Genomic DNA, 14,437 nt, shown 5'->3' with positions numbered 1-14,437 from the left:
TGTTGTGTGTTGTGTGTGTGTAAAGAGGATTTGAGATTCACAGACCTCTCTGAGTGTCTCTGAGACTTTGTCCAGGCATGCAATTTATTGCAGCTTTCAGCGAGATGAAAGCGTTCAGCGTCCAGCTGTGTGCAGCAGCAGAGGTGTGTGTACCTGCAGCTGTCACGGCTCTAAAACACACACTGCGACTCATGCCGACAAGATGGCTGTTGGAGCTAAATGCGCATCATAGTAAATTGTTGCTGTGTGACAATGGCTCTATGTGCAGCCATTACTGCTGGGCCATTTTAGATGCTTTTGTTAAAGTCTATTCTAAGATGTAACATTTTCTGGTTGTGTTAACGTGCAAAAAAATGCTGATGACTCAAATTGACATTTGCATTATAATGCAAAAAATTTAATAAAAAAATCATCATGATGTTAAATCATAAACAGACATGCACACAGTATGAGCTGACATGCAACATCATTTAAAATGTTTGTGACAAATTAAGCATAATCAGTTACTGATGCATGTATTTACTAATTTTAATAACTACTAATTTTATCGTCATTAATCTATATATTACTATTGGTTTTGCTATCTGTGACTCCAATAGAAAAAGACATATGCATAATTTAGACATATGTATGATATATTTCTGATATTTCTTAAGAATTATCCTCATGTTGCACGTCTTTTGTGCTGCACTTTCATTTTTTCCTGTCGGTGTTAATTTTTTCTGCCACTTGCACTGGAGACACACTGACTGCGCTTATGTTTATGCAAATATAAAACTTGCAAGATATATTCATATGTTGTTGATTTTTCAACAACAACAAAAATGGAGCAATAGACAGGTGTCAATAGCCTTTCTTTTACATAACAGCTATGATGCATATCATCCTCCTTGCTAATGCTAGTCAAAAGGTAATTGAATGCTTTTTCTCCCTTTTTCTTTTTCAATCTTTGTTTTCCTTTTCACCTTTGGTTCACTCACTGGAGGATTTTATTCTCTGTAAAGCCACAGTGGGATCATTTTTACAATGAAAAGCGCTTCAAAAACCAGTCTGAATGAAACAGACTTAATTATGTATTGTATTCAAATCTCAGAGACTATTTTGACTGTATGATTTATTATTATCTTTTATGCAGACAGTGTAGTTCTGAATTTACTTTAACACAGCCATACAACATCGTCACTCAAACACTATTCAGTTTGACTCACATCCAGCATTCTCCAAAATATCTTCTTTTTGACTAGGTATGATTTATTGCATGATTGAAAAGATATTTTGAAGAATGTTGGTAAAAAAATAGTTGACGGTAGCCATTGACTTGCATAATATGAAAGAAAAAACAATGGAAGTCAATTGCTACCATTAACTGTTTTGTAACCAACATTCTTCAAAATATCATTTTTTTTTTTTTTTTTTTTTTTTTTTACTATGAATGTATTTTTACAGGATTTAGAAGATATTTTGAAGAATGTTGGTAATTTTTTATTTTTTTCTTGGATTAACGATCCCTTTAACTGAACCCTCTTCGTTACATCTCACCTGAAACTCTGTGGAAACTCTGGAAGCTGAAAGCTCTGCCGTTAGCGGAGCTAGCATGTCACCACACACCTGATGAGGCTAAATGGCACTTTTGTCTTCAGCTCGGCCCTGGAGAACCCGAAACAAAGCGTCAGCAAAAACAAAAGCTGCTTTCTACGCCTCGCTGAATTTGTCACCTGACAGGAATCTAAAGCAGCAGCCTGCATTCCCCTAAAAGTGTCCCTCTTTTTCTCTCATTCTTCACGGCCTTCACTGTTAGGGGAGATATATGATACTGTAGATAGAAAGCCAGGGCTCTTAATAAAAATCATCCATTTCTGTCAGAGCCCAGCTGAGGGAGGTGAAAAATGCATTTGCACAGTATCAATAGGTGAGTTTTATTTCTTTCTTTATTTATTTATTGCATCCCTCTCTGCCTATGTTCCGCATTGTAAAGTGGATTCCTCTCAAATGAGGGCGTTAGGTGGCACTGTCGTGAATCTCCTCTAAATCACTTCATCTTTTTGTACCTTTTGTACTGGCCTGAAGGGCTGCTAACCATTAGATGCCCATCTATTATTGCTGTCTTTAATGAAGGTGAGCAAGTCTTGAGAGGAGAGGCTGAGAATCTGCACTTGATACACAAACACGTTAACCTTGCTTTCTAAACGAGGACATAACAGACTCATTTATGTAAAGTTAATAAGGTAACACTTTACAATAAGGTCTCATTTATTAGCATCAGATAATGTATTAACTAACATAAACTAGCAATGAACAATATACTGTACGTTCAATTCAATTCAAGTTTATTTGTATAGCTCTTTTCACCATACAAATTCTTGCAAAACAACTGGAAAATAATGTACATATGGCAGAAATGTACAGAAAAAAAAAAACTATTAAAGCACTATTACCAGCAATTATTATATGATGCAATATATGTAAACATGTTTACAGAATACATTAAGCCATATTAATGTTAGTTAAAAAAATGTTTGTGTTTTAAAAACAAGTTTTTGTCTTAAATTATGACGTCATAAATCCACACATACATTCACTAACAAACTAAAATACATTTATTATTATTATTATTATTTAGTCTCATGGAGCTATTATTTGACTGCAGAAGACTTAAAGACTAGAAGAAATATAGTGTGTGAGGCACATGAGCTACTTTTATCTTATTTTTGTTGTATATTTGTGTCTTTTTGAAGCATGAAAGCCGCAGTCCTCATTCTTTGTCTGGTGATTATGTAATAAGATCTAAGTCTCACTTTACTGGCCGCCTGTGAAGCTCCTGGCAGACGATACACAAAGTGAGATATATTGCAATGGCTCAGCGTTTCATTTGCTTAGCACAAGGATATTTTTGGTTAGATACACAGATGTTTTTGGCCTTGTGTGTTTTTGTTTTCGAGAGCGAGTGTGCTTGCATTTGTTCTCATCTGTGCAAGAGCACTTGGACTGATGGATGGAAAATTGCAGGTGGGCGGAAATGTCAGAGAATGAAGCAGTTTCTTGCAGATGAAGTACTTGAAATGCTATTATGCCGCGTATTGGCAATCTGCCACCAAACATCCTTAAAGTCACTCTAATATGTGACATGCAACAACTTTTATAGCCCAATCTTGTAGCTTGTAAAATTATCATTTGCTACTGAGCTGCACCGTAGTAGCGATATTTCACCAGCCGTCTAAATGATAGCAATGCTGTGCTGGTGAATACATCTTATAGCGCCACTTCATCTCATCTGTCTGGAGACATCTTGGAATAAATGCATTCTTGGAGTGAATCTTTAAAATGGAAGAGATTGGGTAGTTTCCCTTCCAAAACTGTGGCTGAATTGCATGCAAAAACTGAACAATATGAAAGTCTAACACGGAATATGGCTGGAGGACATGGATTATGAAGCTGTAGCAAAGGCCTTAGTCATAACAGATGCAGTATTTCATTTGAAGGCAACAGAAACAAGAGGTTTTAAGGGTCACATACTGGACACTGACAGTGTAATTTATTACTTTGGTAACACTTTAGTATAGGGTCCAATTCACACTAATAACTATCTGCTTATTAGCATGTCTATTATTAACATATTGGCGGTTTATTAGTGCTTATAAAGTACATATAATGCATGACATCCATAATCCTACCCAATACCCTAAACTTAACAACTACCTTATAAACTATTAATAAGCAGCATATAAGGGGTTAATTGAGGCAAAAGTCATAGTTAATGGTTAGTTAATAGTGAGAATTGGACCCTAAAATAAAGTGTGACCATTACTTTTAATAAGAGCTGCCGATCTGAGGTGGCACAAGCAGCAGATACCCTCGATGATGCATCAACAATATCAATTTCTATTTCATAGAATTTCTAGAACACTTTACAATAAGATTCAAGTCATAATGATAATGCATTAGGTATTATGAAGAGTTTTTTTTAACATTAAGGTTTAGCTTCTAGGTCAATGCTACTTTTTATAAATATATCATTTTCACTGTTAATTTAGATTTTTTTTCATAATACATTGATGATAATTTATAACTTGAAATGTTGATGTGTTAATACAGTATACATATTATGTAACATTTAAATGATAATAATGATAAAAATGAGTATTAGTATTATTTGTAATAAATGTAAATGTAAAATATTAACTATGAACTCAAAATTGAAAATTTGTATTCAATATTTTTTGTATTATAAATAAAATATTAATAAAAACAATAATATAAACTTGGAAATACTTCAATTTTATGCCAACTTTAATAATAAATAATAATGATGCTTTAATAAATGTAATTTATATAAATAACATAATAATAAACAATATAATAATTTATATAAAAATTAAAATGGCTTTTTTTGATAGTTATTTATCATTTTTTTATTATTTTTTTACCATTTATATTTGCCAGAATATGTATTTGAACATATATAAAAATGATTCTTCGTGTTACTTCACACACAGTGCATTAACTGTTGTTAACAGATACAACTTTTGATTTTACTAATGTGTAAATGTCAAACTTGACTAAGAATAGAAAAATACTGTAAAAGTATTGTTCATGTCAGTTAACCTTATTATATAAAGTGTTACAGAATTTCAAAAGTTATTAAAAAAATGTATTGTTTAGATATATATACATGTTGCTGGCTAATTATTGTGTCTTTGTCTTGTTTGGAGATATCTGATCATTAATCATGTTAATCGAGGTTTTGGAGGATAATTCAAATAATTATCTTCACTTTGCTCTCTCCTCCTCTTCTCTCCTCTCCTCAGTCGTCGTGTCAACACCAGGAAATCCAAATTCTGCAGTGGCGTATGCGTGAAATGAGACGGCCCAGACACAAACAAATACGATCTGTCAAGGGCTCTTGGATAGCAGCAATAGGCACAGGTGGATGGCTCCCCGAGATAAGCCGCAAAGCCTTTCTTTCCCCCAATGAAATATGTATGGAGCTCTATGAAGGTGCATCTCGGCAAACCTCTCTTTATAAGAGAATCCCAGTCCCTCCTTCTCTCCGTTCCAGCTCTGGAGAGTCAGGAGATCTCATTTTTATCATTATTATCATTTAAATGTTACATAATATGTATATTGTATTAACACATTAACATATCAAGTTATAAATTATCATCAATGTGTTGCACTCTTGCCATGTGACTGCTTTATGATTAGCGAGCCTCACTTCCTGCGCCGTTGTTTAACATCTCTCTCCGGGTGGCCCTCGGCCGGCGTTCCTATTGATGAACATCTACGCCTAATATGTTGCTCCATTGATTCTTCATTATTTCAATTCCCACAACGGTTTAAATGCATGGTGGCTGTAGCCAAGGCGGTTAACTTACAGTTCTATTAAAACAAAGTCATTAAAAGCATACTGTGTGGCATTTGATAATTAAAAGTGTGAGTAAAAATAACCCTCATTAGCATTGCGGCTGCTTTGTTTTTTAGTGCTTGGTCGTCTTAAGGATTCGTCTTTATGGAATGAATGATAGAGGAACAACACGCCTGATGCCCAAGATCTCTTATCCGGATGTCATTTCGACCAACACGGCATGTCGGATACGGATGCACACTTGAAAAATTATATTATACTATACTATTTTCTGGAAAGGAAAAAATAAGTTACATTAACCATGTATAAATAAAGTTTCATGCTAATGTTTTGAAAGCCATACAGTATGCAAAGGCAAGACAACTTTCAATGAATGTTAGATAAAAAAACATTTATTGTTTTGAGAATATTAATAAGACCAGATAACTTTGAACGAACATTCAATCGACAAAATTTGTTCATAACTTTGAGAATAACCTTGGGAGAATGTTTGCTAAAGTTCTGAGAACGTTAGTTGGCTAGTAAGTAAAAGCCCCTTTCACACATACACTCCTCAGTGGTAAATTGCCGGTAAATTACCGTAAAGAGATCATGCGTGAACAGAATCTTTTCAAAAATACTGGTAAATTCATTCTGGCTGTTTACCGGTATGAAAAGACAGAAAAAACACATTCCATGAATGATGTATAAATAAAGTTTTACACTAACTTTTAGAGAACGTTATTAAATACCAGACAATTTGGAATGAACGTTCTAATAGTGTTCCTGGAAGAACATTTGCTCAACGTTTGTTCTTCACCTCAAACAAAGTTCACAAAAACTTCCCTGTTAGCCTGGTGGTGAATGATGTCCAACTACTAAAATGTCCAACTACAACATTTCAGAAAACATGCATTCCAACATTATTAAAGACCACACAAGTAGAACAAAGAGAACAAAACATTCTATTAATGCTACTTGAACATTTGTTCGGTTTTATGTGAGCCAAAAAAGAACGATACATTGTGTATCAGCAGCACAAATCTATACGGTAATAATAAGCGGAGCTCCGCCTGAACGGCCAGGCCACATGTATCTGACCCGTACGTCATTGATACGCTACAAACGTCTTAATTCTGCATTGAAGTAGGCGGGAACGAGAAGAGCCACTCACATCAGTATCCCACCACTCGACTCCCACACGTTTCTCTGTACCGACGTTGCTAACACTGCTCCACAAAATGCCATGGCCAAAAAGCTTCTTTTTAATTTTCTTCTTAAAACGAGAAGATTGTAATTGTGCTGGCTCCGTTGGTGAAATAACTTTAATATTGCAAAAAGAGCTCCGCTGTTGACTACACTGTTGTTGACATCTATGTTTAACGTTAACAACGAGTGACGTCTTTCACCATTGAGTACTCTTCTGCGCATGCGGGTCACTTCTGGGTCATTTCACGTTCACACAGGATATCACAAAAGGTCGCATTTAATTGGAAATGTGAACGGCCTTGCAAAAAAATCGGAATTGAGCATTAAGCCCTGCGGTGTGAACGTAGCCTAATGGCATTTTGCGCTGCTATTTACAGCGCCCTCCATTGGAAAGATGTGCATTGCCATGTTGTATTAATTATTTACCATACCCCCCAAAGTAACGCCGGCCAAATGTGGACAAAGCTGAGTCACGTGACCTGCTGACCAAAAGTATTAAAAACCTTTGAATGTGAGAATGTCACTGTAACCACAAGAATTAATGTGTGTGTGTGTGTGTGTGTGTGAACAGCTGGTGACTGATTGAAAATGTTCAAAGAAATAGCTCCACTCTCTTGATTAAACGCTTGGTGCGTCAGTGAATGAATGACTGTGTGTGTGTGTGTGTAGCTAAAAGGTGACGATCTGGCCTTGTGTCTAATCTCCCCCGCTGTGAGTGGCGCAAGGAACAATGTCCTTTGCTTAGGCCGGCCTTAAAAGGTCACTGAAATATTTGTTGTGAACATGTGATACTGTGTCTGCAGTTTTGTGCACTTGACGTCTCAAATGTTAACATGTAAAAGCAAAAGTGACTCTCTAAATGAAGTTACTGGAGTGGGAGTAGGTCAAACATGGGTTAATGTTCCTGAGTTGTATTAATGTGTGCTCATGGGAGAGGATTGAAATGTCTGTACCTGTGCATATTTCAAATCACTGTATTGGGCATTCCTTGGAGGAAGGCTTTCCAGACGGAGGTGTAATTTCTAATGCCTTTAGATGTTAAATTATAAACAGTGTTGTATCTGTGAGAGGCTAGTTTTTATTAGTAGTTTTTATTAATAATTTGAATTAGTTTATATATATATATATAATGAATAGGGGTGTAACGATACGCGTATTCGTATTGAACCGTTCGGTACGACGCTTTCGGTTCGGTACGCGGTACGCATTATGTACCGAACGGTTCGTTGGAGTAATTAATTATATTTGAAAAAAAAAAAAAAAGAGAGAGAAAGAAATATAATGATATGCGTTCAACAAGGTAGCCCAATAACCCAAACAACGTAACAGGCAACGCCCCTGACACTCCCGAAGAAGAAAAAAACACCATCTTATATGTTTATGTTAGGCTACTCAGCAGGCGCTCGCTCACTCAGTACACGCTGAAGGCTCGTTGCAAAATAGCCAATGCGTTTAACAGACTAGAAATGAGAAGATCCTCCAATAACCAACAGGTCTGGTGTTTGGGTGCACTTTGGATTCCCTTTAAGCTATAATGGTGATGGCAAGAGAGTGGTGGATAAATAAACAACGGTATGTCGCATCTGCAACATGACAGGGTACACCAGCGGGAATAAAAAAAAAAAAAAAAACAGCGGGAATATCTGGGATATATGCGTCAGTACTATCTGGGAAAAGACGAAAAAAAGGAGAAACATGCACGCAGCAAACTATCCCTGCAGCATTTAGAAACTATAGCTTACAGGGAATCCAACCCAAACACCAGACCTGTTGGTTATTTTAGGATCTTATGTTTCTGGTCTGTTAAAGGCATTCGACATTTTGCAACGAGCCTTCAGCGCGTGCTGAGTGAGCGAGTGCCTAGGGGCCGTTCACATATCGTGCCTAAAAACGCATGGAAAACGCTAAGCGCGTCTTTCTCCTGAGGCGTCTGTCTTTGCTAAGCAACAATGACGTGCTCTCTCCATGAGACGCGGAAATTTCAGCGAAGGATAAATGGATTTGCAGCTCTAAAAATCGCTTGCAGTAGCTCTGCTACTGAATTTATTTCAAAATTGCAATCCATATACAACTATGATCAGCTGTTCCTTCATCTTGGCTGAGCTCTCAACGTTGTTACGGGAAAGGATGAAGCTGATTGGTTGGTTCTTGTCACATGACCCGCGGTGCGCTTGCGGCATTCTGAAAAGTTGAGATGTTTTTACATTTTGCTGTATCTAAAACGTATCGAACCGAACCGAACCGAACCGTGACATCAGTGTATCGTATCGAACCGAACCGTGAATTTTGTGAACCGTTACACCCCTAATAATGAAAATGTTACTAAAGGTAATGTGACTGGGAGTAGGTCAAACATGGGTTAACATTTCTGAGTTGTATAAATATATGTTCATGTGAGAGGACTGGAAAGTGTGTGCACATGTGACAATTTCATCTATTGATAATAACTGCATTGTGAATTCTTAAACAGAGCTCGGAGGAAGGGATTTCAGATGGAGGAATCATTTCTAATGCATTTAGGAGGCCGGGCTGATGTTATCCAAGCAGACAAGGTGGTCAACTTCAACTTCCAGATAGCTTTTAATCAGATTAGCAGCTTTCTCCCACGTCCAAATGGATCTGCTGTGCTCAGGAGGTTAGAACACTGATGAAGGAAAAAAATAAAATAAAAAAGTATGAATGTCGAGTGTTGCATGAATAACCACAGGCACACACAGTATCCAGATGGTGGCTATGCAGAAAGTAACACTACATTTGTGAGAATAGTTGTCGAAGAACAGTTGTTGGTTAGTCAAAGTCGATGCTGTATGAGATTTGATGTTAATGGAAATGATGCATGGGCATCAAACATACACAAAAACACACTTTTTTAAATTTTTTAATATTGTATTATTATTTACACACACACACACACACACACACACACACATATATATATATATATATATATATATATATAATATGATCACAATAATACAGTATATATTGTCAAAAAAACTGACAGGAGGGAGCAAAAGTGACAATAAAGACATTTATAATGTTACAAAAGATTTCTAATTCAAATAACTACCATTCTTTTTTTATTCATCAAAGAATCAAGAAAAAATATATGTATTCTGCTTTCCAAGAAAATATTATCAGCACAACTGTTTTTAACATTAATAATTATAACAATGAATGTTTCTTGAGCAGCAAATCAGCATGATTTCTGAAGGATCATAAGACACTGACGACTGGAGTAATAATGATGAAAATTCAGCTTTGCGTCACAGGAATAAATTATATTTTACAATATATTCAAATAGAATATGCTTATTTTAAATCAAATTAATATTTCACAATATTATAGTTTTTACTGTATTTTTTTATCAAATAAATGACTTGTTGAGCATGAGGGTTATTTATCTTTCTTTTTTTTCTTTTTTTTACCTCTTCTGCAAATTATGTTTTTGCCGTGCTGTAACATACAGTACTGTAAACTAAAGCTTGAAAAGTAAGAAAAAGCCCAAATAGAAAATGATCCACACCTCTCCCCGTGTCAGCGTCGTACGCCTGCTCGTCTCAACAGCTTTGGTAAGGAGACTGTGTCAGGTCAATTAACAGTGCTGCTCCGTACGTTTTCCCCCTGACTCTTCCCATTAGCACCGCGGAGGTACACGACAGCTAAGAGCATGCAACCACACCTTCAGTGTAAGCATTTCTTCCCTGTGCTGTTTTTCCCTTTATCTCTCTTCCTCATTTGGTTTAAGTCGAGCTGCAGAAAGGCCACCTGGCATGACACGACGCTGTTGTTATATTTTCTAATTACAGAGCAACAGGAGACTAGAGTTTGTGTCGATGTGAGGGCGTGTGTGCTAGTGGACAATGTGACCGCACAGAGAGTCTGTTTCCGCCATCTGTGGCCGATTCTTGCAGAATGAACCATCCCCAATCCATTAGAAGTGTGTGATTTCATACTATGCTGTGAGCTCGGTTTGGATACCTGAAACCTATTGTGACCAGTAAACAGCAATAATGCAATTTAAACTCAGTGTTCACAGGTGGTTTGCTATATAGTACATATGAAAACAACAGAAATTGTTGCTATATAAAAACAACAGGAATCAATAGCCGGCAGAGCTGATGAACTCAGGCTGCATCACTATTTGCATACTATACTGTACATACTGTTAAGCTTGGAATACAAAAATCTAAAGTAACTGTGACTCTTTATCTTTTTTTTTTATTTTTTTTTTTAAGTAAAGTACATCTGGTACTTTTGACATTTTTTCATATAATTCTGAGTTTAAGTCTTACGATTTCAATGTTTCTTCTCCGAATTCTGCGTTTAAATCTCACAATTCTGACATTTTTCTTCTGAATTCTAAGCTTACTTTTCGTAATTCTGACTTTTTATTAGAACTTTGACAAAAAAAAGTCCGAATTGTAAGATAGAAACTAATTCTGAGAACAAAAGTTTGAATTCTGAGATGTAAATTAGCAATTGTGAGAAAAAATTCTGAATTGTGAGATATATACTCGGAATTGTGAGGAAAAACTGCCACAATTGGAAGAAAAAAGTTGCAATTAACAATTTAATTCTGTAGTGGAAACTGTATTTTAGAAATGAGCGTCTGGGTATTAGTTTAGGATTATATGTGCACTATAAATCCTTTGCAGGAAAAAAGGGGTGCTTATAGATATATGGTGAGGAATGTCATCTACATTTTAAGAAAAGTTTTAAGGTAGTGAGTGCACTGGGAAGATGCTAATGCATCCATGCATACAACACACAAATCTAAACTAGTTTTGTCTGAATCACATATAATACACAAATGTGTAATTAGCAATTTGACTATTTCAGCTTTCATTTCTGCAGCTATGAATCTTCATATCACATCAAAAGGAGCACCACCATAGATAAGAATACACAGATATCATGTTAGCAGCTGTTGATTACTACAATATATTTGTGCCATATTGGAAAGGTCAAAATCTGCCGGTAAAACGTGTTAACAGATGTGATCTGCAACAGGCAGCAACAGCCTCTTCAAACAGATTTTCGCACTTGGTTTATCATACACGTCAGATGGTTCTGCATAATGCAGATGATATGAAATGTTAAATTAAACGGAGTATTGATAAAACAGTCTTGTAAATGATATTGATCATCATAGAGCACAGCTTGCATGCTTTAAGCTCTTAATTAAAGCAGTGGGACTAGTGATCATAAATGAAACGGTTTGATCAAAAATAATTATATATATATATATATATATATATATATATATATATATATATATATATTAAAGTATATTTGTTTATAAACTAATAAACTACTGGATGTATTGGAGTTAAAAAAAGAAAGAAAGAAAGTAGTATGTATTTGGCAACAGGAAACAACAGGTACACACTGAAATAAACATGAAGTTTTGAGTTAGAAATAGTATTTTCTTGTAAAATATGCTCCAATAATCTCGGAATCTTGGAAAAATATTCCAAAAACTTTATTTATTTTACAGTGGCGACCATGGATGTCCAAATATTTTTGATCATTAGTGTATTTCCAAAGGAAACTACACTGTAAAAAAAAAATAAAAAATTGAAAGAGTTGTAAAATAATATTTCATTGCAATTAATTGTGTATTTTTCTAGCAGTTTCTAACTGAAAACTCTTTCTATTCAGATTTTAATTTTTTTCCCCAGTGTAGTGTGATGTGCATAAATAAACATTTCATTGGCACAGTATTCTTCTTTTAAAATGAGTTATATATTTGTGGCTATTGTCGTTGCCTCCATTTGCAAACATTAGGCAATGTCATCTAAAGCACATTTGTACATTCACTAGAGGAAAGGAAGTCCAGAATGTTGTTTTTGCATTATGAAAAGCGCTACATCAAGTCATTTATCCATGTTTTATAGCCATTTACATTGTTTGGTTGTTGCAGTGTGTCACAGACATACTGTAATAATCCATAATTCTCTTTAACGGAATAGCAGTTGGGCATATGATGGAGCTGGTAATGTCCCTATCATTTCCTCAGAAGCAGGTGGGCCGCAGGTGATCTATGGCCATCATGTTCCTGTTGTTCCACAGCAATGCATGGATGGCTTATCCACATCCCTCGAAAAATAAATTGCCCTCTCTCCCCTCAAATGGGGAGACGTCACAGTCCCTCTCATCCGATGTTGGTGGCGCCTGCACATATTTATGTTCTTTTACAGTCCCAGTCCAATAAAGGAACAAATGAAAGACTTGAGCAAAGCCAGAATAGGAGGATGAGGAGGAGGAGTAATGATCTGGAATGGTGAGGAAGAATGCGAAGGCCTCCAGTTGAGGGACGTCCCATGCATCCATCTCTCTCGCTCCCTCCTGTTCTCCGTCATTTGTTGGCCTCCTAAATGGAGGGTTGTTAATGGTTGCCAGGTTGGAGCAGGGTGAAGTGAGCCAGAGACCGGAGATGACAGATGTGCCGGTTAGAGACAAGGGGAGCTGCTTCCTCTTTCACCGCTTCATTTTCAGCCATGTTAAACTCAGCCGAGCAGGAATGAAGAAAAATCATCGTTCCCGATTCAGCAAAAAGGGGGATTGGAGACTTACAAGCACAAAAGGGCCGGGATTTTGTTATAGAGGGTTTTTCGAAATCATGTTGAAGGATTATATTCCCGAATCCAGCTCAAAATTCAACATAATAAGCTTTTCTATCACTGTTAAGTCACTATAGTATGAAATATAAATATATAAGTATGAAATTTTATTAGAATATGCAAAAATTGCCATGTTAGATCACTGGGAAATAATGATAATGACAATAACAATAGCTGAAGTGTGTAATTTCAGTTTGTTTTGCACTTTCAGGGTTTTGGATCGGCTGAAATGTGTTTGAAGAGAGAAAGAAAAACAAGGTAAAGAATCCAGGGTTATTATCGCTAACCAAAACTAAAACCATCAATAATAATAATTTCTTGAAACATTAACTGAAAAAAATAGCTCATACTGTATATTGCACACACAAATAAATGTGTATTTAAACAGAGTACTAACTAAAAAATAAACTAAAATCTATATAAATTAATAAAAATTAGCAACAAAATAACCAAAACATTGAAATGTAAATATAGTATTAAATATATTATAAAAATAAAATAGATAATGCTAGACAATAAAAATCTACTTAACAATAATCTTTGTTGACGTTATTTAACAGAAACACAACTGTTCATTATTAATTCATGTTAACATAGGTCCATTAAATAATATTAACAGATAAAACTTTTTATTTTTTTTTTAAAACAAAAACTCTTAAAGTGTGTCAGTGATACTGAAATATCACTGAAAAGGACATCATCCGAATCTCCTTTGTGCAAGGTGAGAAAATGCAGTGTTTTTAATTTGGCTTCTTGTTATTATAGCTAGCAATTTTGCGCCTGTGGCAATGTGTCCTCATTCCCAGCTAAATAACAGTTTCACTGCACCGAGAGGATGTACACTAGACCGTTCAAAGCCCTAAATACTTGAGTGCGATTCAGTACATTTGCCTGAATCAACTCTCAACGTCTTCAATTTGAGAAAGGCTATTTGGCTCGGTGAATACAGAGAGAGATAATTGAATAGCATTCTTACTTATTTTGCTTGTTGCCATGAGGGAGCTGTAAAACACTCTCTGAAGGTTTCTTTCACTCTGAGCAAAGCATATTCATTAAAGAGAGATGGGAACATCATATTAGGGTTGCAGCAGGTTTCCGCTGAGGTACACGGCTCATTGTTTAGACTGAAATGTGCCAAGGACAGTTTGCAAGATCAGCCTTCAGTTAGAAGTGCGTTCTTCTATTCAGTATTAGCCTTTTCTGACTCATGTCAGAGTAATGTTTGCAGACACATAGGACTTGGAGAAATGTTAAAATTTC

General features: G+C 35.8%; 1 long non-coding RNA gene across 1 annotated transcript in view; it reads left to right on the top strand.

The window, feature by feature from the left end:
- Positions 1 to 5,069, top strand: part of LOC113048600 (uncharacterized) — a 33,654-nt gene extending 28,585 nt beyond the window's left edge. Inside the window, exon 4 of the long non-coding RNA XR_003276510.1 lies at positions 4,806 to 5,069. This is a non-coding gene — a long non-coding RNA (uncharacterized LOC113048600). The remainder of the gene's footprint in view (positions 1 to 4,805) is intronic.
- Positions 5,070 to 14,437: the final 9,368 nt, after the last annotated feature.

This window comes from Carassius auratus, chromosome 29 (genome assembly GCF_003368295.1).
Source record: "Carassius auratus strain Wakin chromosome 29, ASM336829v1, whole genome shotgun sequence".
Classification (NCBI taxonomy): Eukaryota; Metazoa; Chordata; class Actinopteri; order Cypriniformes; family Cyprinidae; genus Carassius; species Carassius auratus.
This window is presented reverse-complemented; position numbering and strand designations above follow the sequence as displayed.